At 43.2% G+C, this 26687-nt stretch overlaps 1 protein-coding gene across 1 annotated transcript in view; it reads left to right on the top strand.

Moving 5' to 3' along the window:
* The first annotated feature begins 6281 nt into the window (after positions 1-6281).
* The window catches only part of LOC135516156 (astrocytic phosphoprotein PEA-15), a 64653-nt gene continuing 44247 nt past the window's right edge, over positions 6282-26687 (top strand). The window contains exon 1 of the mRNA XM_064940238.1: positions 6282-6781. The gene's annotated coding sequence lies outside the window, so the exon portion shown is untranslated. The remainder of the gene's footprint in view (positions 6782-26687) is intronic.

Genomic DNA, 26687 nt, shown 5'->3' with positions numbered 1-26687 from the left:
AGTAGGCTGTGATTCGATGAGAAATTAACAGGCACTGCATCGATTATATGCAACGCAGGACACGCTATATAAACTAGTAATATCATCAACCATGTGTAGTTAACTAGTGATTATGTGAAGATTGATTGTTTTTTTTTAAGTTTAATGCTAGCTAGCAACTTACCTTGGCTTCTTGTTGCCCTCGCGTAACAGGTAGTCAGCCTGCCATGCAGGCTCCTCGTGGAGTGCAATGTAAGGCAGGTGGTTAGAGCGTTGGACTAGTACTTGGAAGGTTGCTAAAACAAATCCCCGAGCTGACAAGGTAAAAATCTGTCGTTCTGCCCCTGAACAAGGCAGTTAACCCACTGTTCCTAGGCCGTCAATGAAAATATGAATGTGTTCTTCACTGACTTGCCTAGTTAAATAAAGGTGTAAAAAATAAAAAATAAAAATGTCCAGATCGGTGTCCAAAAATTCAGATTTCCGATTGTTATGAAAACTTGAAATCGGCCCTAATTAATCGGCCCTTCTGATTAATCGGTTGACCTAATAGGAGTACAACATCTTTATTCTCCACACTTTAATACGACCAATGTTCTACTCTGAGATGTATCGTGGATAAAGGCCCAGGACTTATCGACTCTCACACAGCATTAGGGAGGACACAAATGGATGTGGATGGATGGCGGTAACTAAAGGACCACAGCTCAGACCTGCATGGGTTCCGCTCAGTGGGCTAAAACATTTTGCTACGTTTTGCAACGGCACGTTCTGAACAACACATTCTCCCTGAAACAGACAGACTGGATATAGTCCACCTACTGAACATGGTCTACCAGGGTTTAAAGCAAAAAAGGTCAACTCAAAAAGCTGAAGTACCTCAGAAGGCAATTCTGGAGCAGGGGTTACCATGCCTACCACCGGAACACACATCTCTAAGTACTAATTACATGTCAATATTAAGCATGCAGTCCTTACTTCCTTATGCTTGTTATTGATGTCCAATTAGTACTTAGTGATGTGTGTTATCTAAAAAAGGCCAGTCTAGGTACTTAGATAGTAACACACACACACACACACACAAACTACTGTCCAGTTCCTACTCAGTGCTGTCAGATCAGTGTCAGCCAGAGAAAGCGACAGGGGGTTTAAAAGGAGAGAAAGAGAGGGGCAGAATGACTCTGCATTTTCATTGTTTCTCTTTTCTGTCTACTCTTCCCCCTCCCCCTTCTCTTACAACAAGCGTTCCTTTCAGCGACATCACAGCCAGTGCCCAGGGATAGAACACACACAGAAGCACACACTCAGACACATAGTCCCCCCCCCTCTCTCTATCGTTCTCTGGCCATCAGATGACTAGAAGAAATTTGTTTAGGCTATATTGTACAGTAGCTTTCAGCATAGACAACAACAAAAATACTTTTGTATCTACAACAGCAATCTGTACATATGATTCATAATCTAGTTTACCCTAAAACCATTTAATCTTCCTCTCCGCTATCTCTCTTACATTTTTTTTCTTTGTATCACATATATTTATTTATTTTGATTTTCTTTCTTTCTTTCCCTTCCTTCTTTCTCAGCCAGCCTTGATGAGCATGGACCCTCAAGGAGGGTTGCTTTGAAGAGGTCCTCTGTCTGTCTGTCTGTCTGTCTGTCTGTCTGTCTGTCTGTCTGTCTGTCTGTCTGTCTGTCTGTCTGTCTGTCTGTCTGTCTGTGTTTGTCTCTGAGAGCCTTTTTTGTTATTTTTCCTAAACAAGCTGATCTTGTGATGGGAAACGAGAACTTCCCGATTAGACTATCCTGGGAGCGAACAACTACACACACACACACACACACACACACACACACACACACACACACACACACACACACACACACACACACACACACACACACACACACACACACACACACACACACACACACACACACACACACACCCATCGCACTATGCAAAACAAACACATACAAAATACAAACACACAGACACACACACACACACACACCAAGGTTATAATGGTTTTGTGTTTTTATATTAGTTTTTATTTCTATTAATTTTAGGATTCTTATGTGAAATTCAGTTTGGTCTTAGTTTGTTTTCTGACTTTATTTACTAGTTTTGATTCAGTTTAAGTTTGATGAAACAAATTCTGTTTCGTTTTTATATTATTTTTGTGTTTTTCTGTTGTATCCAGAAAGAAGGATTCCCCATTATAGTCAGTGGGAAAATGGCAATATTTGTCTTCAATATTCTTGTAAATAATAAACAAATCGAAGACAATCATGGTACCAATCATTTATTCTATTACACCAGATGTATGTCCTTGGGCCGATTATTTTAAAACCGCACACATAAAGAGTTACAAGGATAATTTAGTTGCTACCGGTATGTCATGTCTTGAGAATCCCCCCCATGAGACGCCATCTTACCAAGCTAAAACCGACTTCCTGAGCATCAAATGAGCCATTGAGTCTTCACATAAGAATGAATAGTGTGACGTCATTGATGGCTTGGTCCATTCATATACTGTACAGTCAATGAGGCAGACATCTCCGAATGATTGGAAACCAAAGTTTTCAGACAAAACCTTTTCCGTGGTTTTAGGGAAGGTAGATTTTGCAAACTAGCCACTTGCGAAATGCACTCATTAAAAATAACCATATCGCTAGCTAGCTACTACTTTATGTCCGGCAGGGATGTTCACACTAGGGCAACAATCGGATAAGTGGTGACGTCACCGGATAAGGCAATGACAGTCTTCCATGTACTGACTCCTCCTCTCTGTCCAGGTACTTGTAAGGATGTGTATGTTGGAATATAGGTACATTGTGGGAGGCAAACTGTCTGTCTAGAGCAGGGCTGCCCAACCCTCTTCCTGGAGATCTACTGTCCTGTAGCTTTTCAGTCCAACCCTAATTTAGCATATCTGATTAAGCTAGCTAAGATATTGTTGAGCAGCTAATGAGTAGAATCAGGTGTGTTAAATTAGGGTTGGACTGAAACCCCACAGGACAGGAGATCTCCAGGAAGAAGGTTGGGCAGCCCTGATCTAGAGTGACTTGATAGCTAGTGATAGTGATGCTAAATAAGGCAGGCCCAACAAGATTTAAAATAGATTTAAAATAGAAAAAAACTAAAACTGAACATTATTCATGATGTTTTTTTATTTTATTTTATTTGTTTTGGAGTCAAAGATAATAGTTTCAGTACAATTTTTGTTTTTCAAACAGGTTTGTTAATTATTTTATTTCAGTTGACTAAATTGTTTTTTCAAGACTTGTTTTTTAAATTATAATTTTGACCCCTTTCTCATGGTATCCAATTGTTTTAGTAGCTACTATCTTGTCTCATCGCTACAACTCCCATATGGGCTCGGGAGAGACAAAGGTTGAAAGTCATGCGTCCTCCGATACACAACCCAACGAAGCCGCACTGCTTCTTAACACAGAACGCATCCAACCCGGAAGCCAGCCACACCAATGTGTCGGAGGAAACACCGTGCACCTGGCAACCTTGGTTAGCGCGCACTGCGCCCGGCCCGCCACAGGAGTCGCCGGTGCGCGATGAGACAAGGATATCCCTGGCGGATCCTGGCAGACTGGCGGCTCCTGGCAGACTGGCAGCTCTGGCGGCTCCTGGCAGACTGGCGGCTCCTTGCAGACTGGCGGCTCCTTGCAGACTGGCGGCTCTGGCGGCTCCTTGCAGACTGGTGGCTCTGGCGGCTCCTTGCAGACTGGCGGCTCTGGCAGCTCCTTGCAGACTGGCAGCTCTGGCGGCTCCTGGCAGACTGGCGGCTCCTTGCAGACTGGCGGCTCTGGACTGGCGGCGGGAGACTCCTTGCAGACTGGCGGCTCTGGACAGGCTGGACAGCCTGGACTCTAGCAGCTCTGGACAGGCGGGAGACTCTAGCAGCTCTGGAGACTCTAGCAGCTCTGGACAGCTCTGGACAGGCAGGAGACTCTAGCAGCTCTGAACAGGCGGGAGACTCTAGCAGCTATGGACAGGCGGGAGACTCTAGCAGCTCTGGACAGGCGGGAGACTCTAGGCCTCAGGGCGAGTGCGGGAAGGAGAAACAGGGAGTACTGGGCCCCGGACACGCACTGGAAGCCTGGTGCGGGGGGCTACCACCGGAGGGCTGGTGCGTGTAGGTGGCACTGGATAGACCGGACCGTGCAGGTGCACTGGAGCTCTTGAGCACCGAGCCTGCCCAACCTTACCTGGCTCGATGCCCACTCTAGCCCGGCCGATACGAGGAGCTGGTATGTACCACACCGGGCTATGCACCCGCACTGGAGACACCGTGCGCTCCACAGCATAACGCGGGGGGCTGCCACCGGAGGGCTGGTGCGTGTAGGTGGCACTGGATAGACCGGACCGTGCAGGTGCACTGGAGCTCTTGAGCACAGAGCCTGCCCAACCTTACCTGGCTCGATGCCCACTCTAGCCCGGCCGATACGAGGAGCTGGTAGGTACCACACCGGGCTATGCACCCGCACTGGTGACACCGTGTGCTCCACAGCATAACATGTTGCCTGCCCGGTCCCTCTCGCTCTCCGGTAAGCACAGGAAGTTGCCGCAGGTCTCCTACCTGGCTTCGCCATACTCCTTGTGTGCCCCCCCAATAAATTTTTGGGGCTGACTCTCGGGCTTCCAGCCCTGCTTCCGTGCTGCCTCTTCAAACCGCTGCCTCTCCACTTTGGCTGCCTCCAGCTCTGCCTTGGGGTGCCGATATTCCCCCGGCTGTGTCCAGGGTCCTTCTCCATCCAGTATCTCCTCCCAAGTCCAATAGTCCTGATTGCGCTGCTCCTCCTGCCGCTGCCTGTCACCACGCTGCTTGGTCCTGTTTTGGTGGGGGATTCTCTAAATGTTTTCTTCCTCTAAAGAAGAGGAGGACCAAAATGCAGCGTGGTTAGAGTTCAAGATGTTTAATAAAGATAATACACGAGAACACTACAAAATACAAAACAACAAAGGTGAAAACCGAAACAGTCCTATCTGGTGCAATGACACAAAGACAGAAGACAATCACCCACAAAATACCCAAAGAACATGGCTGCCTAAATATGGTTCCCAATCAGAGACAACGATAAACACCTGCCTCTAATTGTGAACCAATCTAGGCAACCATAGACTTACATAAACACCTAGACTAAAAAACACGTCATTAACATACAAAACCCCTAGACCAGGGAAAACACATAAATCCCCCATGTCACACACTGACCTAACCAAAATAATAAAGAAAACAAAGATAACTAAGGCCAGGGCGTGACAGACCCAAGTTAAACAATTTAAAGGCAATGCTTCCAAATACTGATTGAGTGTATGTAAACTTCTGACCCACTGAGAATATGAAGAAAGAAAGAAAATCTGAAATAAATAATTATCTCTACTATATCTGACATTTCACATTCTTAAAATAAAATGGTGAGGAATGTCAGGAATTGTTAAAAACGGATATTAAATATATTTGGCTAAGGTGTATGTAAACTTCCGACTTCAACTGTACATCCACAGGTACACCTCCAATTGACTCAAATTATGTAAATTAGCATATTAGAAGCTTCTAAAGCCATGACATCATTTTCTGGAATTTTCCAAACTGGTTAAAGGCACAGTCAACTTAGTATATGTAAACTTCTGACGCACTGGAATTGTGATACAGTGAATTATAAGTGAAATAATCTGCCTGTAAACAATTGTTGGAAAAATGACCTGTGTCATGCACAAAGTAGATGTCCTAACTGACTTGCCAGAACTATAGTTTGTTAACAAGAAATGTGTGGAGTGGTTGAAAAACAAGTTTTAATGACTCCAACCTAAGTGTATGTGAACTTCCGACTTCAACTGTATGTCCCATACCCCCCCATAACATTTGCTATCCCTTCTCCCCGTCTCTCTTTTCTCTCTATCTCTCTTCCAATTCTCCGACCCACTACCATCCAACCACAACATGTCAATTTAATATAGTAGGCCCATCGTTGAATACACAACTGCATCAGAGTGGAGAGCAAATTATATAAAAATGGGGCTTGTTTTTACTGTGACAAGGAAACCTATTCCCTCAGTTTAGAGAATTCAATGTAATCTACCTCGCGCTCCTGGCTAGAGAGATGCCAATGATTGTGATGCTCGCGATTCCGATGCCACACTGGATGTTACATCGGAGGAAACAAGAGAAAAAGAGTTGGAGGACAATAACGTGTCGGGGGGTGTGGCAGTGATGGAGAGCAGCGGGATCAGGACGGACGGAGGGGTGGAAAAGGAGGTGGGATTTGCAAACCGGATAGCGTGGTGACATCATCTTGGAAAAATGTGTGTGCGTGAGTGTCTGCGAAACAACGGTATCAGACAGCGCGTGTGACCGGGAACGACAACCGAGAGAGAGAGAGAGGGAGAGAGAGAGAGAGAGTAAAGAAAAGGCGTTTCCATCAACGAACCGGCAAAACTGTGTATCCAGACAACCGGATGGACGGATAGAACTTGCCAGGAACAAAAACAAAGCACTTATCCATACCAGCCAATAGAATTTCGCCTTAACAATTGCTTTTGTAATCGCTTTTATATGTTTATAAAATAAAATCCATCACTAGACGGCGTTCCAGAGCTGACAACATCCTAAACCAACCAGCCTACATTCTGGATAGAGGAGCTGACTGAAGAAGCCGATTTTGCAGCGAGATTGTGCGTCAATCGAATACAAATCACATTTTGATAACTGGTAGAGAAGTGAACACTATCTCACCCACAGAACAGGGCATCTCTCTTCGCGGACTCATAGCCTACACAAAGCCCGGGGTAAGCCAACACATGTTTTTAATATCCTGGCTTCACTCACTATTTGTATGGGAGGTTATAATGTTGGCGTGTCATTGTATGCGAGTGTGTTTTTTCAGTTTTTGCTTTTTGAATTTGTCATTATTCAATGATATAATAATGGTTGTATGCTACTACTTGATTTATCATTATTTTGGCACCATCATCAGAGAATTCCGTTACATGATGAACAATAAACCCTACTTCCATAACATGTATAGTTTTGTGTTTCAAAACACTTGATATGACTTTCGTTTGGTTGTTGGGTTGTCTTTTGTCTTTTGTCTTGGATGATAACCCACTTCCCAACAAGTGAACGATGCCGGCAATGAATGATGGGACGTTGCTCAGGAAGAGAACCCGACTTGAATGAACTGCTTAACCCATGAATTTGCATTATAGGCGAATGCCTTATCCTTCAAGGACCATTTCATTTACTCGATGTATTGATTCATCGTTATGATGATATTGTGTAAACTGTCACTTCTGCTTTCTCAATGTTGCTGTGTAGCCTAATCCCATTTTTTTTTTTTTTTTACATTGACATCCCTAACCACTTTATCTGGAATGTTCTGTGGCGTTCAATATCGGAGAGTGGTTCAACAATAGCTTAATAATCGATGCTGTTAAACAACCTGTGACCAAGCTAATGTGTCTGTGTTTTGTCGTGCCTCATCATGACTGTGAATAATGGCCATGAGGAAAATGTTGAGCACATATCATCCTTAATCCCGACCGCTGCGCCGAGCCCAGCATCACCATGCACGAATGTGTGCACGAGTGAGTAATTGGTGGAAAGCGAACGACCATATAGACTGCTTGCTGAAAACTACTGTTAGGCTATACTGTAATGAATCAGGTTGATGATTGAGACAACAATTAGTGACAGTACTATAATGAAATAATAATAATAATGGTAATAATTAATATTGCCATTATTGTTGGTTAATTACCAATGCATTACTAATATATTGTCATCAAAATATTGTTTTTAGTCTATTTCCTTGTAATTTTTGTCAGTGATTTGGTGTACAATAACCCTTGCACTACTAGGCTACAGAGCTGGAGCTGTACCAAGCGTCTCAGAGGAGGATCGGATCTAAAATCAGTTAAGCCTTTTAAACAGTGTAAACTGTGTTAGGCACAGGGTGACAGCTGCCACTGCATGCATTTCCTGTCACTGCCTTTTCTCTCACAAGTTACATTCCAAATATACCAAGGACCACTTCCACAAGTCTCCTGATCTGTGTGCAGTGCGCACACAATGGTTGTGTAAACTTTTTTAAACAACCAAACCCATAAAATGTCAGTCGATGTATTAAACGCGTTGTACATCTGTTGTACAAACGGAGTGTGTACTAGTCCAACAATAAGAGGAGTTGGCTAAAAACACAGATTCGGCACCAGACTATATTTCCATTGTTTCAAGTCATTCTGTAGGAAGATACAACGACTACAACTGTCACACTAAGAAAGCTACTCTGCTTTGTGCTATTAAAAAAGGACCCGTAGGTTTTTAAAGAGTCTGTCAACCCGAAAACCCCTTTGTGTCGACTCAGAGACTGGCGAAACACTCGACCGCATACATTCCCACAGACACAGACAGGACGTAGCCAAGGGGGAAGCACATTTCTGCTGTGCTGAACAGTTTTGTCCGCCGAGCAAAAAAAAAAAATCGATATATCAAATGGGAGAGCCATTCCGGCCCGGCAGAGAGAGAAAGACAGAGAGAGAGAGAGAGAGAGAGAGAGAGAGAGAGAGAGAGAGAGAGAGAGAGAGAGAGAGAGGGGGGGGGGGGGATCATTAAACCAAAAAGTAAGCTGTCTCAATGTCCTCTACCGCCCACGTCCAAGACACACGCTCCGCTGTTCTCTTGACTCCCTTATCAGAGCAGAACTTTCTTTACTGTGGCCGTTGAGCATTTTCCGACTGAGTCAATTGTGGAACCAGGAATGTCTCACTCTGTACCTGAAGCAAAGGAAACTATCACATGAAATGCTTTGTCGTGTTACGATGTAAGACATGTAATTTAAGCAGTGTTTCTGTGTTGAGGTCTGCAATCTCAGCACGTATTTTGGAAACGACAGTAAGGGAGTCGGGATGTGCTTGTGAAAATCTCCAGAATATTTACACGTTCTTCTCGCTCAGTTCCAGATGTAGAGGAAACTATGCCTTCGAGGGTGGGTGCTGTGTTGCATCATTGAGCTGTCGGTGAGGTGTTGTGCTGAAGTTGAACCCTGTAGGTAACTTTGGGAGTTTGGAATTGGAACGCCTCCCAAAAATCTTTCAAACCACGGTTCTGGAACATTATGTCACGAATGCACACACACACACACACACACACACACACACACACACACACACACACACACACACACACACACACACACACACACACACACACACACACACACACACACACACACACACACACACACAAATCCCCCCCCCCTCTCTCTCTCGCTGTCTCTTTCACAAGGTCAACCATCCACTGTCTGGCAGTCCAGTGGTGTGTTGGAGAGGAGAGGAGGGCTTAAGCCTCACCCAGCTCTAAACTGGGTCGGCACAAAATCCTGATTAACCCATCCCAACAGTTGCTATGCTGCAGTACTTCCATGCAGTCAGCGCCCTGGTAAAAAGTAGTGGACTATACAGTATAGGAAATAGGGTGCCATTTGGGACACAGCCCATATGTAGGCTACACTATTCCTGGTTTGTTATGGATTATGGAATCTTACTGGAATCGCTTGCGCGCTCACACACACACACACACACATCCAGCAGCCCCCCCCCCCCAAACCCCCCTCCTATATGTAATCCACTCTCTGCTTCCAGATGAAAAGTCTCAATAGCCGTGATTTGATTTGATATGACTTGATTCGATTGGACTGCTGTGTTTGGAGAAGGATGATTGAGTGCACAGATGGAGGTATTGTATGTGTGTGTGTGTGTGTGTGTGTGTGTGTGTGTGTGTGTGTGTGTGTGTGTGTGTGTGTGTGTGTGTGTGTGTGTGTGTGTGTGTGTGTGTGTGTGTGTGTGTGTGTGTGCGTGTAGTGATATCGTTGTGTGCCACAGAAAGAGGCACCTCTAACTCTTCATCTTTGTTTTTCTCTTTCTGTCTCACTCTTTACTGTAGATGCTAGCTAGCATGTCCGTCTGCCTGTCTCTCTGTTTGTCGGCCTCTCTTTCTGTCTGCCTGTCTCCCTCTCTCTCTCTCTCTCGCTCACCATCTCTGTCTATCTCTATCATGTTTGTCTGTCTGTCCTCCCTATTAATTTCTCCCTCTACCCACTACATTTTTGGTAGATTCCTCATACAGATGTAAGATCTTCATTTGATCACTCTTTTGTTGCAGAGAATGTTCCTGCACAGCAGCAAACACAAACTTGTAGTGTATTCAAAGGTTAGAAAGGCTTTTAAAGTTTGTAATTTCCACTTTAAAATGTCAGACTTGATTTTCCATAATTAAAAATGTATCAACCCCTTCAATATTTTCCATTAATTATAAACCACATAATAATTCACATTTCCTGTTGCTGCAGGATTATTGTCCTGCTGTAGAATACTGGCTCAAATTAAGATCCTACATCTGTACCTTCAGTCTGATCAGTCCAGCTGTGTGTGTGTTGGTTTTCTCTGCCTCTCAACCTGCCCGTATCTGTGGTGGGTATGGTGGCCTGTGTGTGTCATTCAGTACCAGCAGTCAATTGTTCTGTATCTTACTACACACATCCAATCAATCAGAATAAACCAAATTACAAGACAGTCAAAATAAAACTACATTACTTATTGGGTAACACAAGCACAAGCATAAAGCAAAATGCAGTGTTATCTGGCCCTAAATCGACAGTACACCGTGGCATATTATTTGACCATGGTTACTAATCAAAACCTTAGAAAAACCTTGACAAGGTACAGTGAGCACAGCCTTACCACTGAGAAGGGTAGACACAGGAAAAACCTGGCTCCCTATAGAGGAAAGGCTGTGCAACCACTGCACCACAGCAGAACCCGAGACAGAGCTGCATTTCCTGACAAAATGTCAAGAATATGAAACAATTAGAGTGTCACTTCCCCAAATTTGAAACTCTTATTCACAGTTTCAAAGATCTCTCTGATGAGAATATATTTCCCATCCTGTTGGGGGAGGATGCAGAGAGCTGTGGGTTGGCCTCGCATGACATTGCTGCCTGACATAAAATGAGGGACCATGTCTGACAGACCGAACAACGTGCACATGTCCTTTATGCCATTGTTAAATGAATGGTTATTTTGACCCTTGATTATTGTTGTTACTGTTGTCCCATTAACAATATTGATTCTTATTTTAATTATGTTAATATTGTAAATCTCCAAAGTAATCTTTGGCAATATGTACATTGTTACGTCATGCCAATAAAGCAAATATAATTGAATTGAAATTTAAAGAGAGAGATAAAGTCTGCATCTCTAGGCAGTGAGTCTGGTCTGTGCCTGTTGCTCTGCCTCTTCATCTGCTGTTGAGATGATCAAGTGGGACAGACAGGATAGAGAGAGAGAGAGTGAGACAGTGCGACACAGAAACAGAGAGAGAGGGAGAGATAGAGAGAGTGAGACAGTGCGACACAGAAACAGAGAGAGAGGGAGAGATAGAGAGAGTGAGACAGTGCGACACAGAAACAGAGAGAGAGGGAGAGATAGAGAGAGTGAGACAGTGCGACACAGAAACAGAGAGAGAGGGAGAGATAGAGAGAGCGAGTGTGAGAGAGAGCGAGAGAGAGAAAGAGAGAGAGAGAACGAGAGAGAGCGTGAGTTTGCCCATGCCAACCACTATGTAAGCAAGGAGGCAGTGTGTGTGCTGTCAGATGGAAAGAAAGAGAGGTGGATGGATGCATGGATGGATGGATGGAAGGAAGTGGGTGAATGTTACCATGGCACTGTGGATATCTCCAAACCTTGGTGCTGTTAAGAGATTTGTATTCCCCAAAAGAGCACACACACACTGACACAAACACACAAACAAAATCCCAAAGTATTTTGTTTTCAATCCTTTCTATCCCTTGTCTTTCTCGCCGTTATTTTTGCTCAGTAAGACATGAATCTAGCCATCCATCCAGCCATTTGGGTCTTGGCCAGACAGGGTCTCTCCATCAGTTAAGGTTTGCACAGACACACAAGCTTCATATTTCATCAGTTCCCCTTCTATAAAGCTAAGGTGAAAAAAGACTTCCATTACTTCGTGGCTTGTTTTGAAGCTCAGTGCCAGATAACAATGTTAACTTGATTCCCCCGACTATAACACAATAAAAAGACAGGCAGAGACACGCTCGGTCGGTGCGTGTGTGCTCGCATGCGTTCATGCATGTGTGTCCATACGCACGTCCGTGTGTGTGTGTGTGTGTGTGTGTGTGTGTGTGTGTGTGTGTGTCAGTGTGTGCATGCATATGGGTTTGACCTTGTGCTGTGCTGTTGCTTATGTAATCCACATGAAGATACCTAATCAAACCAAATGTTATTAGTCGCATACACCTATTTTGCAGATGTTAATCCAGGTGTTGCGAAACGCTTATTTTCCTAGCTCCAACCGTGCAGTAATATCTAACAATACACAACTAGGGCTGTGGCGGTCACGAGATTTCATAGACCGTTGATTGACAAGCAAATAACTGTCAGTCTTACGGTAATTGAGCGTTAATTAACATAAACACATTTAGCATCTCCTGGCTTCCACACATAGCCTACAAGACACTGTTGCTGACCTTTGGAACATCTACATTTAAAAAAAGATTAATAAAATCCATGTAATATAGCATACACCTTCACAATAAATCCATAATTTATTAAAGACAGGTCAAAAGATGCGTGATATGAAGAAAAAGAAGAGCATTCTCTGACTTGTCCTTATGTTAGGTCCTGATCTGGCAATGCCAAATGGCTGTGTGCTACACTAGTTCATTTAGCAGACAAGATTTGCTTAGAATTGCGTGGCATTATTTTATACTGTGAAGAATACAATTGAACAAAGCTGAATGAAATAGAATACAATCTCCAAACGATTTGAGGGAGTGCGCACATGCGGCTATTCTGTGTTGAGAAGTTGACAAAGAAATATTCCTAGAGCTATTAATGTAACTTTAGTTGTACTACAAACGTTGCGCTGTATGTTTCGATTTTTAATACATTGTAAGGCTGCATGATGCGACTCTAATGATGATTTGAAAAAATAGCTTAAAAGGCATGAGCTCTGCTTTGTTTTTTGTTTTTTTGCACAGGCTGTACACACTACATCAGTCTCTCATTCACAATTTGACAATCACTTGATAATGCCTAGAATTTCACGGCGGCATCCCCTTTGTGTGGCCGTAATGAATCCCCCCCAAAAATCCATGCCTTTTGCGGCCAGGGGCCGTTGTGCCCTTCTCCCCGAGTGCTGCGCGCTCCTTCTTGTGATTGGGTCTTTCTCACAGGCTACAAGTGAAGACAGACACATCGGGACGCAGCTGCGATGAGAAGGCCAAACGAACAGCAAAAGCACTAGTCTATGTCAAGCTACTATCCCCCGTAGTACAAAGGTCGACCTATTCTATTCTGTGCGAGAAATTAAATATTCCAAACATAGTCTGGGACAATTGTGGGATGCGATAGATCCCAAATTAATTTAACCACTAGCATCAAAACATTTTTTACGCCATGTGGCTGATGCAACAGATCAGAACATTTAGCTTAAAATGTTGATAAACTATTAAGCTATTTCTTCACATTATAAGCGCAGCAATGCGCACATGGTATAGTAGGTTATAAGAGCAAATGTTCCATTAAAGGAAAACACCATAATTAAAAGTGACCTCAAATGCGATTATGCATGTAATGCTTTTATTATAAAGGTGCGTTTTTATGGTGAAAATGATCTTCCCCAACTTGAAACTCAGGCGCTGCTTATATATGCCAGTTAGGCTCTACACCCCTTGTAAAACCGGATTAATGTGCTTAATTTTAAGAAGTTATTTGCCAGTTTAGTTGCGATACAAATCTTATTAAAACATAAAGGCCTATGGGCTACGCTACATGAGGTGTGCGAATATGATTTGAAAAAGTTGTCAAAAAAGGCATTGTTTCTTATGCTGGGCATCGTTCACAAGTGGTAATATATAATTCACAAGTGACAGGCTAATATTGCCACCCATCAGACGATTCTTGATTTAATCTTGCCTTTACATATACTAACTAAGACATGTGTGAAATTTGTTTTGATTTAGAATGTACCTTTATCATGCACCTGTATCAAAAAATTCAGTCATATTATGCACTCGATGTTTTCCCAAAACTGATAGAGAAATATAAGCAACGTGCAACTTACAGTTGAAATAAATATAGAGGCCATCATCAGTTGCATAGCCTATTGAAGCAAATTGATGGTAAAGGGACAATAGATTGCGCAAGTTTGGTAGGCTACTAATGAACATCAGCACGTGACTAAACGGTCACATGGAATTTAACTGCCTTCATGACTCGTGACCACCGGTGTGGCGTGAATATTACCGCAACACTATACACAACAATACACACAAATCTAAAAAGTAATAGAATGGAATGAAGAAATATATATATATACAGTGCTTGCGAAAGTATTCGGCCCCCTTGAACTTTGCGACCTTTTGCCACATTTCAGGCTTCAAACATAAAGATATAAAACTGTATTTTTTGTTGTGGGACACAATCATGAAGTGGAACGACATTTATTGGATATTTCAAACTTTTTTAACAAATCAAAAACTGAAAAATTGGGCGTGCAAAATTATTCAGCCCCTTAAGTTAATACTTTGTTACCAGATTTGCTGCGATTACAGCTGTAAGTTGCTTGGGGTATGTCTCTATCAGTTTTGCACATTGAGAGACTGAAATTTTTTCCCATTCCTCCTTTTGAACAGCAGTTTTCAGTTCTTTCCACAGATTCTCGATTGGATTCAGGTCTGGACTTTGACTTGGCCATTCTAACACCTGGATATGTTTATTTTCAAACCATTCCATTGTAGATTTTGCTTTATGTTTTGGATCATTGTCTTGTTGGAAGACAAATCTCTGTCCCAGTCTCAGGTCTTTTGCAGACTCCATCAGGTTTTCTTCCAGAATGGTCCTGTATTTGGCTCAATCCATCTTCCCATCAATTTTAACCATCTTCCCTGTCCCTGCTGAAGAAAAGCAGGCCCAAACCATGATGCTGCCACCACCATGTTTGACAGTGGGTATGGTGTGTTCAGGGTGATGAGATGTGTTGCTTTTACACCAAACATAACGTTTTGCATTGTTGCCAAAAAGTTCAATTTTGGTTTAGTCTGACCAGAGCACCTTCTTCCACATGTTTGGTGTGTCTCCCAGGTGGCTTGTGGCAAACTTTAAACAACACTTTTTATGGATATCTTTAAGAAATGGCTTTCTTCTTGCCACTTCCATAAAGGCCAGATTTGTGCAATATACGACTGATTGTTGTCCTATGGACAGAGTCTCCCACCTCAGCTGTAGATCTCTGCAGTTCATCCAGAGTGATCATGGGCCTCTTGGCTGCATCTCTGATCAGTCTTCTCCTTGTATGAGCTGAAAGTTTAGAGGGACGGCCAGGTCTTGGTAGATTTGCAGTGGTCTGATACTCCTTCCATTTCAATATTATCACTTGCACAGTGCTCCTTGGGATGTTTAAAGCTTGTAAATCTTTTCGTATCCAAATCCGCTTTAAACTTCTTCACAACAGTATCTCGGACCTGCCTGGTGTGTTCCTTGTTCTTCATGATGCTCTCTGCGCTTTTAACGGACCTCTGAGACTATCACAGTGCAGGTGCATTTATACGGAGACTTGATTACACACAGGTGGATTGTATTTATCATCATTAGTCATTTAGGTCAACATTGGATCATTCAGAGACTGAACTTCTGGAGAGATGCACTGAAAGTAAAGGGGCTGAATAATAAATGTTTCAGTTTTTGATTTGTTAAAAAAGTTTGAAATATCCAATAAATGTCTTCCACTTCATGATTGTGTCCCACTTGTTGTTGATTCTTCACAAAAAATACAGTTTTATATCTTTATGTTTGAAGCCTGAAATGTGGCAAAAGGTCGCAAAGTTCAAGGGGTCCGAATACTTTCGCAAGGCACTGTATATATATATATACATATATATGTGATGGGATTTATAGGAGAGTATATGGATAGAATATGTAGTATATCTGAGGAATAGGATATGTACAGCAATAGTTAAGTAGCATGGACTTGACTAGAGCACAGTATATACACATGAAATGGGTAAAACAGTATGTAAACAGCCCTATGTAAGTTGCATGGTAGAGTAACCGGCTGGTAGCTGTCTTGTGACAGTGACTTAAGTTCAGGGCAGGGTACTGGGTGGGGGCCGTCTAGTGGTGACTATTTAACGGTCTGATGGCCTTGAGATAGAAGCTGTTTTTCAGTCTCTCGGTCCCAGCTTTGATGCACCTCTACTGACCTCACCTTCTGGATGGTAGCTGGGTGAACAGGCCATGGCTCGGCTGGGTGTGGTCCTTGAAGATCGTCTTGGCCTTCCTGTGACACCAGATGCTGTAGATGTCCTGGAGGGCAGACAGCGTGCCCCCGGTGATGTGTTGGGCAGACCACACCACCATCTGGAGAGCCCTGCGGTCATGGATGGTGCAGCTGCCGTGCCAGGCGGTGATACAGCCCGACAGGATGCTCTCAATGGTGCATCTGTAAAAGTTTGTGAGGGCCAAGCCGAATTTGTTCAGGCTCCTGAGTGTTGCGCCTTTTTCACAACACTGTCTGTGTGGGTGGACCATTTCAGATGGTCAGTGACGTGTACGCCGAGGAACCTGCAGCTTTTCACCGTCTCCACTGTGGCCCCGTCGATGTGGATGGGGTCGTGCTCCTTCAGCTGTCTCCTGAAGTCCACGATCAGCTCTTTTGTGTTGTTGACGTTGAGGGAGAGGGTATTTTCCTGGCATCACTCTGCCAGGGCCCTCACCTCCTCCCTGTAGGCTGTCTCGTCATTGTTGGTAATCAGGCCTACCACGGTTGTGTCGTCTCTTTCCTTATCCTATAGGTAATGCATTTTCTGTGCAGGAACATTTGCAGCATCAAATGAGTGATCAAATTCAGATCCTACATCTGAGGCACTTTCTCAGACATGTTACATTGTGTTGACTTTGTGTTATGTCATGTGTTTGGACAAGTGTTTTTATTCTGTAAAGCCAGTTAATAATATTGGTTACTAAAACACATGTGCAGAAGGATTAGTGTATATACCACGAGCTCAGTCCCTGTCAGCTTATCAACAGCTGCCGTTTGTCTGTTATACTGGAAATACACACACGCACACACACTCGCGCACACACGCACACACGCATACACACAGAGAGAGAGAGACATACACACACACAGTCTACTTCCCATTGAATGTGGGCCAAAGTCCTGATTATAGTCACCCTGCTCAGCTCTGCTGTCTGAAAATAACCCAGCGACAGGATGGAAGGAAAATGGCCGACATTTTGTATTGGGGATTTATTTGGCTAATTAAATAAATCAGAGGGAGGACAGGACCGGACAGGAAAGGACAGCGGCTTTGACTTTGACATTGTATTATCTCCTGTTTGTTTTGACGAGAATAACAAAAGCCTCCTACTTTAAGTACCGTAGAGATGAAGACAGTGGAAAAAAGAGAGGGAAAGACACTGCAGGAAAAAAAGAGGGAGAAAAGGGGAAGCTGAAGGGCGATGGTGAGGGTTCAAACGGTTACTGAACGAGGGCTGGGCCAGATGAGTGTGTGTGGGGAGGGGGAAGGCACCTGTTTGTGTCTTTATTTCAGGCTGTTTTCCATTGATTCTGAGTCAGCCGTAGCGTGTTGCGAAACAAGGGATAACGGGCTATTTGCTGCAAGACCTGATCCCAGTTCAGCAGAAGTCAAGGTGTCAGCTGGTGGTTATGTAATGACATCCTGTATGTTCTATACCCAACAAATCCAGGGTCGCTTTTGATTCTCGGCTCCTAATGGGTAACCTGATCCTATAGGTCTGTATGGTTAGGGGCAAGTGGGTGTGGTTCCTTGACAATCATTTATTCTTAAAACGAGAGGCCGCCTGGATCTTCAATTGAAAGGCTCTTGCTCCCTTCGGTCTTAACGTTGAGTTTGATCTGAAGCCATTATTGTGATTGTTGTGTTTGTGCTACCCATTGCAAATAATATTTTACATTTACATTACATTTAAGTCATTTGGCAGACGCTCTTATCCAGAGCGACTTACAAATTGGTGAATTCACCTTATGACATCCATTGTAGATAACTAACACTATAGACACAATATAGACAACCAACACCATAGACACAATGCAGATATCTACAATGTGTCCATACTGTTAGCCATCCACACTGTGTCCACAGTGCCAGCCATCCACAACGCAACAACAACAATTTTGTAGGCCTATATAGCCAAATTGTATCTATGACCGTATGTTATCCATTCATGCTTTTTTACATCTTCTATTTATGTCTGTAAATCAACCAGTGAAGTCAAGCCAGGATTGCAGACACCTGTGTCTGTGTGTGTGTGTGTGTGTGTGTGTGTGTGTGTGTGTGTGTGTGTGTGTGTGTGTGTGTGTGTGTGTGTGTGTGTGTGTGTGTGTGTGTGTGTGTGTGTGTGTGTGTGTGTGTGTGTGTGTGTGTGTGTGTGTCCTTTCAAACTATATAAACTAGTGACTAGTGTTTGTCGTTATACCTTAATGAAGACAGTTTGGCAATACAATGATTGTCGGCCACTACAGCCAGGCGTGTTACACTGCTTTACTTTTCTTTCAGAGGGGAAGGAGGGAGGGGAAGGAGGGATAGGGGAAGGAGGGAGGGAAAGGAGGGATAGGGGAAGGAGGGAGGGAAAGGGAGGAGCGTGTCTGAGTCATCTACAGTTACAGACATCCTCGGAAAAGAGAGGGAGAGACCAAACGAGAGGAGAGCAGGAGGCTTGGGCGGTATTACATCATATACCATATATCGGGGTATTTGGAAAATACCGTCAATACCGTTGAAACTATTTCTTTGAAGTTTTTCAATAATATAAAATATTTGGCGCTACTTTTTAAGTTATTACCTGCAGTCAACTTGTGCAATACGATAAGAATACATACAAGCTTACCGTAGTTCCCCAGAACAGTTGAGCCAGTCACATGTTTGTTTGTTAAAAGCACAATGGTAGAAAGCGGGAGCTGGTGAGTCCACAGCATTCTATATCTATCGGCAAGTCTCTGTTGTGCGGTGCACATAAGGTGATGAAGTTCCACTTGTACGCAATTCACTACTAAATGTTTGCCATCAGATATCTTATAATTGGTTTCTGCCTGAAGTCACAGAGTTCTGGATGAGTTATCTGTACAGCTGCCATTTTTTCCCTCTGCTTCCTACTAAGCATTTTTCTTCTTCTTCTCACATCGGCTCCGTGTACACATGGTGCTCTTCATTCAGAAAAGCATGCATCACATCTTTGTTCATTTGCATAATTTCTCTCGTTCACTTTCGCTTGGCAATGTCCACGCTCACCAACAATGACATTCGTTAGCTACTAGCTATGCTTGTATAACTTTATGGGCTGGATTTTCCTGTCTTTGCAATTAGTTTGTTTATTTTCGCTGGTTAGAATTTAGGTAACGGTGATTTTGCTATCAGTTTGTGCTAAATTTGTTTGTGTTCTGGTAATAGAGGCCCAATGGGCTTTTCTTGAGGTTTTAGCGCCCTCTTGTGTGCTATGCCGGTAATACCGTAAATCCTGGGAAATGGAAAAGTACAGTATGACGATATGACAATCGACAATCTGGATACTGCCCAAGCCTAGAGAGGAGGAAGTTATCATTCAAGTCATGGCAGTCACTCTTACCCATTGGCATAAAGGGGATAGTGTCACTCAGATCTGATGGTGTCAATGTGGGGAAAGATAGGTGACCTCACCTTATCTTCCCTTCTTTGTGGTATATACACTGCTCAAAAAAAGAAAGAACACTTAAACAACACAATGTAACTCCAAGTCAATCACACTTCTGTGAAATCAAACTGCCCACTTAGGAAGCAACACTGATTGACAATACATTTCACATGCTGTTGTGCAAATGGAATAGACAACAGGTGGAAATTATAGGCATTTAGCAAGACACCTCCAATAAAGGAGTGGTTCTGCAGGTGGGACCACAGACCACTTCTCAGTTCCTATGCTTCCTGGCTGATGTTTTGGTCATTTTTGAATGCTGGCGGTGCTTTCACTCTAGTGGTAGCATGAGACGGAGTCTACAACCCACACAACTGGCTCAGGTAGTGCAGCTCATCCAGGATGGTACATCAATGCGAGATGTGGCAACTAGGTTTGCTGTGTCTGTCAGCGTAGTGTCCAGAGCATGGAGGCGCTACCAGGAGACAGGCCAGTACATCAGGAGACGTGGAGGAGGCCGTAGGAGGGCAACAACCCAGCAGCAGGACCGCTACCTCCGCCTTTGTGCAAGGAGGAGCAGGAGGAGCACTGCCAGAGCCCTGCAAAATGACCTCCAGCAGGCCACAAATGTGCATGTGTCTGCTCAAACGGTCAGAAACAGACTCCATGAGGGTGGTATGAGGGCCCGACGTCCACAGGTGGGGGTTATGCTTACAGCCCAACACTGTGCAGGACATTAGGCATTTGCCAGAGAACACCAAGATTGGCAAATTCGCCACTGGCGCCCTGTGCTCTTCACAGATGAAAGCAGGTTCACACTGAGCACATGTGACAGACGTGACAGTCTGGAGGCGCTGTGGAGAACATTCTGCTGCCTGCAACATCCTCCAGCATGACCGGTTTGGCGGTTGGTCAGTCATGGTGTGGGGTGGCATTTCTTTGGGGGGCAGCACTGCCCTCCATGTGCTCGCCAGAGGTAGCCTGACTGCCATTAGGTACCGAGATGAAATCCTCAGACCCCTTGTGAGACCATATGCTGGTGTGGTTGGCCCTGGGTTCCTCCTAATGGAAGACAATGCTAAACCTCGTGTGGCTGGAGTGTGTCAGCAGTTCCTGCAAGAGGAAGGCATTGATGCTATGGACTGGCCCGCCCGTTTCCCAGACCTGAATCCAATTGAGCACATCTGGGACATCATGTCTCACTCCATCCACCGACGCCACGTTGCACCACAGACTGTCCAGGAGTTGGCAGATGCTTTAGTCCAGGTTTGGGAGGAGATCCATCAGGAGACCATCCGCCACCTCATCAGGAGCATGCCCAGGCGTTGTAGGGAGGTCATACACGCACGTGGAGGCCACACACACTACTGAGCCTCATTTTGACTTGTTTTAAGGACATTACATCAAAGTTGGATCAGCCTGTAGTGTGGTTTTCCACTTTAATTTTGAGTGTGACTCCAAATCCAGACCTCCATGGGTTGATAAATTTGATTTCCATTGATCATTTTTGTGTGATTTTGTTGTCAGCACATTCAACTATGTAAAGAAAAAAGTATTTAATAAGAATATTTCATTCATTCAGATCTAGGATGTGTTATTTTAGTGTTCCCTTTATTTTTTTGAGCAGTGTATTTATACTATAATAGCTGTATTTGAGCCACTGACCACCCCTCCCATGCCCTTCTAGTTCATCTACATCTATATTGTAATAGCTCAAACCCACACTTAGCGTTTCAGTCTGTGTGTATATAAGCAGAATGTTGCAGAGATAAACAATCAATTAGAGAATGACTTCACTCCCAAGCAGCATCGCTGTGTGATTCTACACTTTACAGCATGATTCACATGAGTGTGTGTGTGTGTGTGTGTGTGTGTGTGTGTGTGTGTGTGTGTGTGTGTGTGTGTGTGTGTGTGTGTGTGTGTGTGTGTGTGTGTGTGTGTGTGTGTGTGTGTGTGTGTGTGTGTGTGTGTGTGTGTGTGTGTGTGTGTGTGTGTGTGTGTGTGTGTGTGTGTGTACTTGCCTGAGCACACTTTGCTATTTTCCATTAGCGGAATCAGCAGCAGTGAGGAGGAGGAGGAAGAAGCAATATGATTCAGAGAAAATTACACTCAGTCAATCATCCAATCCTCATCTTCCTGTGTGTGTGTGTGAACTGGATTCCTGGAGCAAGATTGGACGACATTACCAGAGGCAATTTTGCCTATTAAGGGGCACTTGGTCTAGCGAAGATAGAGCGTCCTATGGGGTGTGAATGTAACAGTAATGGCCATGTTGTACACTCTCACGCTAAACCAACCAATGGAGAGAGGTAAAGGGATACTTCAGGATTTTGGCAATGAATCCCTTTTTCTACTTCCCCGGAGTCAGATGAACTTGTGGATAAAATGTTTGTCTCTGCATGCAGTTTGAAGGAAGTTGCTAACTAGCATTAGCGCAACTGCTAAGTAGCGTTAGCACAGTGACTCAAAGTCTATGGTAACTGCAAGCATTGGCTTGCAAAACTAACAATAACTTCCATCATACTGGATGCAGATACATAAAAATGGCATCCGTGAGATCATTCGACTCTGGGGTAGTAGATAAAGGGCTTCAATAACAAATTCCTAAAGTATCCCTTTAATATGTTTTGGCATGGGATACATCTTTTGGACAAAATTGTAGCATGTTACAAACGGTACCTCATATGATGCAAGAGCTAGCACAACCATTAGACCTGGACAGGGTCAACACACACACACACACAGCATTTTTCTAGTCTAAGTGTTCTTCATTTTCTTCATTACGCATTCGTGCTTAACTGTGTGAGTGGATTTGTGCACCTGTTTGCATATTGCAGTGTGTGTATTTGAATGTGTATGAGGCTGCAATATTGGTTGTGTGTTAGGCTGTTGACAGCAGTGTGAATGTTATGTTGTTGTTTTTCACCCTGTGAGAGGTTATCAGCCAAGCTATAGCACTCTTTCTTCCTTCCTTTCTTTCTTTCTCTCTCTCTCTCTCTCTCTCTCTCTCTCTCTCTCTCTCTCTCTCTCTCTCTCTCTCTCTTTCTCTCCTTCTCTCAATTCAATCTAAGCGCTTTATTGGCATGGGAAACATTATTAACATTGCCAAAGCAAGTGAGGTAGATGATAAACAAAAGTGAAATAAACAATACGAACATTGTTTGTAATGTTTACAAATACAGTAAACATTACAATAAAGAACATGAGCTGGCGCACACCCAGAACAATCATTTTGTGTGGAGGAGCTGACTAATGGCGAATAAACTATAAACAACATCAAATAAAGAGAGTCACACACTCCATATATCAACTCCCAGTCATTTATTGGGTAAATCACCAACGTTTCGGCATCACTGTGCCTTCCTCAGGGTAACGTCATGAATACTCGAAAGAGGTTTTGTAGACACCCAGTGCAATTAATGCAACCAATGGCAGTAGTGAGGGGTGTGTCATAATGATTAAGTTAATTAGAATGAATTGAGTTGAAACTGTTAAAAAAATAGTTTATGGCATATTAAATATATTAGGCTATTGTTATCATGTGGAAACGTAATTTAATGTTGTACATAATATTAGCATCAACATACATTATTGTTTAATTCAATTTCACATATTTAACTGTTTCCTATTTCATATTTGTTACATGTAATCTTTTGGTTCAACCCTAATGCATAATACGCCTCGTCAATAGGGTGAACATATTAGGTTTACGCCGATAAGCTGTAGAAAGAATATATACATTCATGAAAGAGAGAATTGTACATAAAAAGGGCCTGTGATCAGAGTCAATATTCAGACCACTCGGGGTCAATGTTTTTAGATCGGATCTCCACTAAGCCTCCCTTTGGAGTATTAGGGTCTCGATGTTACCTCCTCTCCTTGGTAGAGCAACATGTTCAATGCCTGTGTATTTGAGGGAGGAGATGGGATGGTCAGCGTCAACAAAGTGAGCTGCTTCTGGATAGTCAATGTTCTTACACCTGATTGATCTGCGGTGTTCAGCTACGCGTTGTTTTAATTGTCTTTTCGTTTTGTCCTACATAGGCTTCTCTGCATGAGCAGGTGATGAGATACATTACTCCCTTGGTCTTGCATGAGATGACACCCCTAACAGGGATTTTTCCCGACCTGCACGTGGGTGTCTGAAGAAGGATGTTTTTATAGTGCTACTGCACTTTGCACATGAGCCACATTTGTAGTTCCCATTTGGAAAGGGAAAGGAGGTATACCTAGTCAATTGTACATCGGAATGCATTCAACTGAGACGTCTCTTCCGGGTTTAACCCAATGGGTGTCAAGAGTGTCTGAGTGCAGAAGAGGGTTGCGTTGTTTTTCTTTGATTGAGTTTTAAGTAATTCCTCTCTTGATTTTTTTTAGATATTTACATCATTGCAGCATCGAGAGTTTTGTAGCCTCTCTTTTTTTTAAAGCATTGCTGTCAAAATCTGTCTGGAGGACACAGATTTGTTTAACCTTGCATAACTGGCTGTATGGTAGTCCATTCTCGAGGGGAAGGGGATGCATACTATCTGCACACAGCAAGGTATTGCGATCTGTGGGCTTTGTGTATAAGTCTGTGTGTAATGCATCACTCTCTTTGATAATCCATAAGTTCAGGTCGTTTATTTTTCTCTCATCAGTTTGCATGGTGAGTTTGAGTTATTCAGAGCTCTCGTTTAGTAGAGTTTGGAATTCATTTAGTTCCTGCTGACTTCCTTCCCAGAGCACAAAGACATCATCTATGTATCTCTTCCATAGGAGGATTTTAGAAAGTAGAGTGTGTGTCTCTGTTTTGTAAAGGAGTGCTTCCTAAAATTGTCCCACATACAGGTTTGCATAGTTGGGGGAAAGTAAACATTGCACCCACAAAAGTTCCAAAATAATAAAGACATTGCAAATGTCATATTATGTGCAAATAGTTCAAGTACTAAAGGGAAAATAAATAAATGTAAATATGGGTTGTATTCACAATGATGTTTGTTCTTCACTGGTTTCCCTTTTCTTGTGGCAACAGGTCCCAAATCTTGCTGCTGATATGGGATTGTTTTCAAATTCTTTGTGGGTCTGTGTAATCTGAGGGAAATATGTGTCTCTAATATGGTCATACATTTGGCAGGAGGTTAGGAAGTACAGCTCAGTTTCCGCCTAATTTTGTGGGCAGTGTGCACATAGCCTGTCTGCCTATGGTGGTCTTTCTCAATAGCAAGGCTATGCTCACTGAGTCTGTACACAGTCAAAGCTTTCCTTAAGTTTGGGTCAGTCACAGTGGTAAGGTATTCTGCCACTGTGTACTCTCTGTTTAGGGCCAAATAGCATTCTAGTTTGCTCTGTTTTTTTGTTAATACTTTCCAATGTGTCAAGTAATTATCTTTTTGTTTTCTCATAATTTGGTTGGGTCTAATTGTGTTGCTGTCCTGGGGCTCTGTGGGGTGTGTTTGTGTTTGTGAACAGAGACCCAGGACCAGCTGTAGTTCATTCAATGTACTTGGAGAATCCAGTGGGTTCTGGTAGTCTTTAATTAGTTGATTCTAAGATTTGTATTTGATCATGTATATGTTTTTTCTGTTTGTTCCACACATCTCCGTTTTGGATTAGAAAACTCGTTGTGCTGTTGATTGTTCAGTGTTTTCCAATTTTCCCAGAAGTGGTTAGGGTCAATGGATTCTTCAATTATATCCAGCTGATTTCTGATGAGCTGTCCCTTCTTTTTCTGTCGTGTATTTCTGTTTTGTTTGAGTTGTTTTAGATTGATGAGAAAAAAATAACAATTTAATCCATTTTAGGATACGGCTGTAACGGTAAACAAAATGTGCAAAAACTGAACGAGTCTGAATACTTTCCGAATGCACTGTTTGTTTCCAATGCCAACAAAGTCCCTTTGAATTTAACTGAGAGGGTGTGAAGGGAGAAAGAGAGGGAGAAAGAGAGGGAGAAAGAGAGTGAGAAAGAGAGGGAGAAAGAGAGTGAGAAAGAGAGGGAGAAGAGAGGGAAACAGAATAGGTGTTGGAAGAGCGGGAAGGTGATGAAAGGAATGAAAGAATGAACCTCCTTTAACACTTGTCGGAGGTTTGACGTCATCCAAGTGGCGGGTCTTACCTAAGACTAGTGTGTGTGTGTGTGTGTGTGTGTGTGTGTGTGTGTGTGTGTGTGTGTGTGTGTGTGTGTGTGTGTGTGTGTGTGTGTGTGTGTGTGTGTGTGTGTGTGTGTGTCCTGTCAAAGACTAGGCTGTGTACCCAGCCCTCAGTAAAGCGAGGAAGAATTGGATTTTAGTCTCCTATAAATTCAGACAAAGCTGAATCATTGTGCTCACATCCATTCACTCATAAACTCAAGTTACGCAAACCGACACACACATCACACACACAATTACACATGCACACCTGCAAATGCTGATGAATACTAAGAAATACTCTTTTGATGCTGGATGATCATTGACCTCCACTCTGTTGACTTGATGACCTTTTAACCTTAACTCAATGTGGCTCCAGGAAATGAGTGTCTCTTGACATTTGAGAGCTGATTAAAAACATGTATAGCATGTGACAAGTGCTCACTACTCTCTTCCATTAGGCAACACGCTAAATACCTAATATTCTCTGCTTCTCTGTTCTCCATTGTATCTTGCTCTCTCTCTCTCTCTCTCTCTCTCTCTCTCTCTCTCTCTCTCTCTCTCTCTCTCTCTCTGTTCTCTCTCTCTGTTCAAAAGCTTGGGGTCACTTAGAAATGTCCTTGTTTTTGAAAGAAAAGCACATTTCTTTGTCCATTAAAATAACATAGAATTGATCAGAAAAAAAGTGTAGACATTGTTAATGTTGTAAATGACTTTTGTAGCTGGCAATTTCTTGCATGGAATAGCCTTCATTTCTCAGAACAAGAATAGACTGATGAGTTTCATACCATTTCTGTCCATTTTGAGCCTGTAATCGAACCCACAAATGCTGATGCTCCAGATACTCAACTGGTT

This window comes from Oncorhynchus masou, chromosome 27 (assembly GCF_036934945.1).
Source record: "Oncorhynchus masou masou isolate Uvic2021 chromosome 27, UVic_Omas_1.1, whole genome shotgun sequence".
NCBI classification, from domain to species: Eukaryota; Metazoa; Chordata; class Actinopteri; order Salmoniformes; family Salmonidae; genus Oncorhynchus; species Oncorhynchus masou.
The sequence above is the reverse complement of the archived record's forward strand: the minus strand, read 5'-3'. Positions and strand labels throughout refer to the sequence as shown.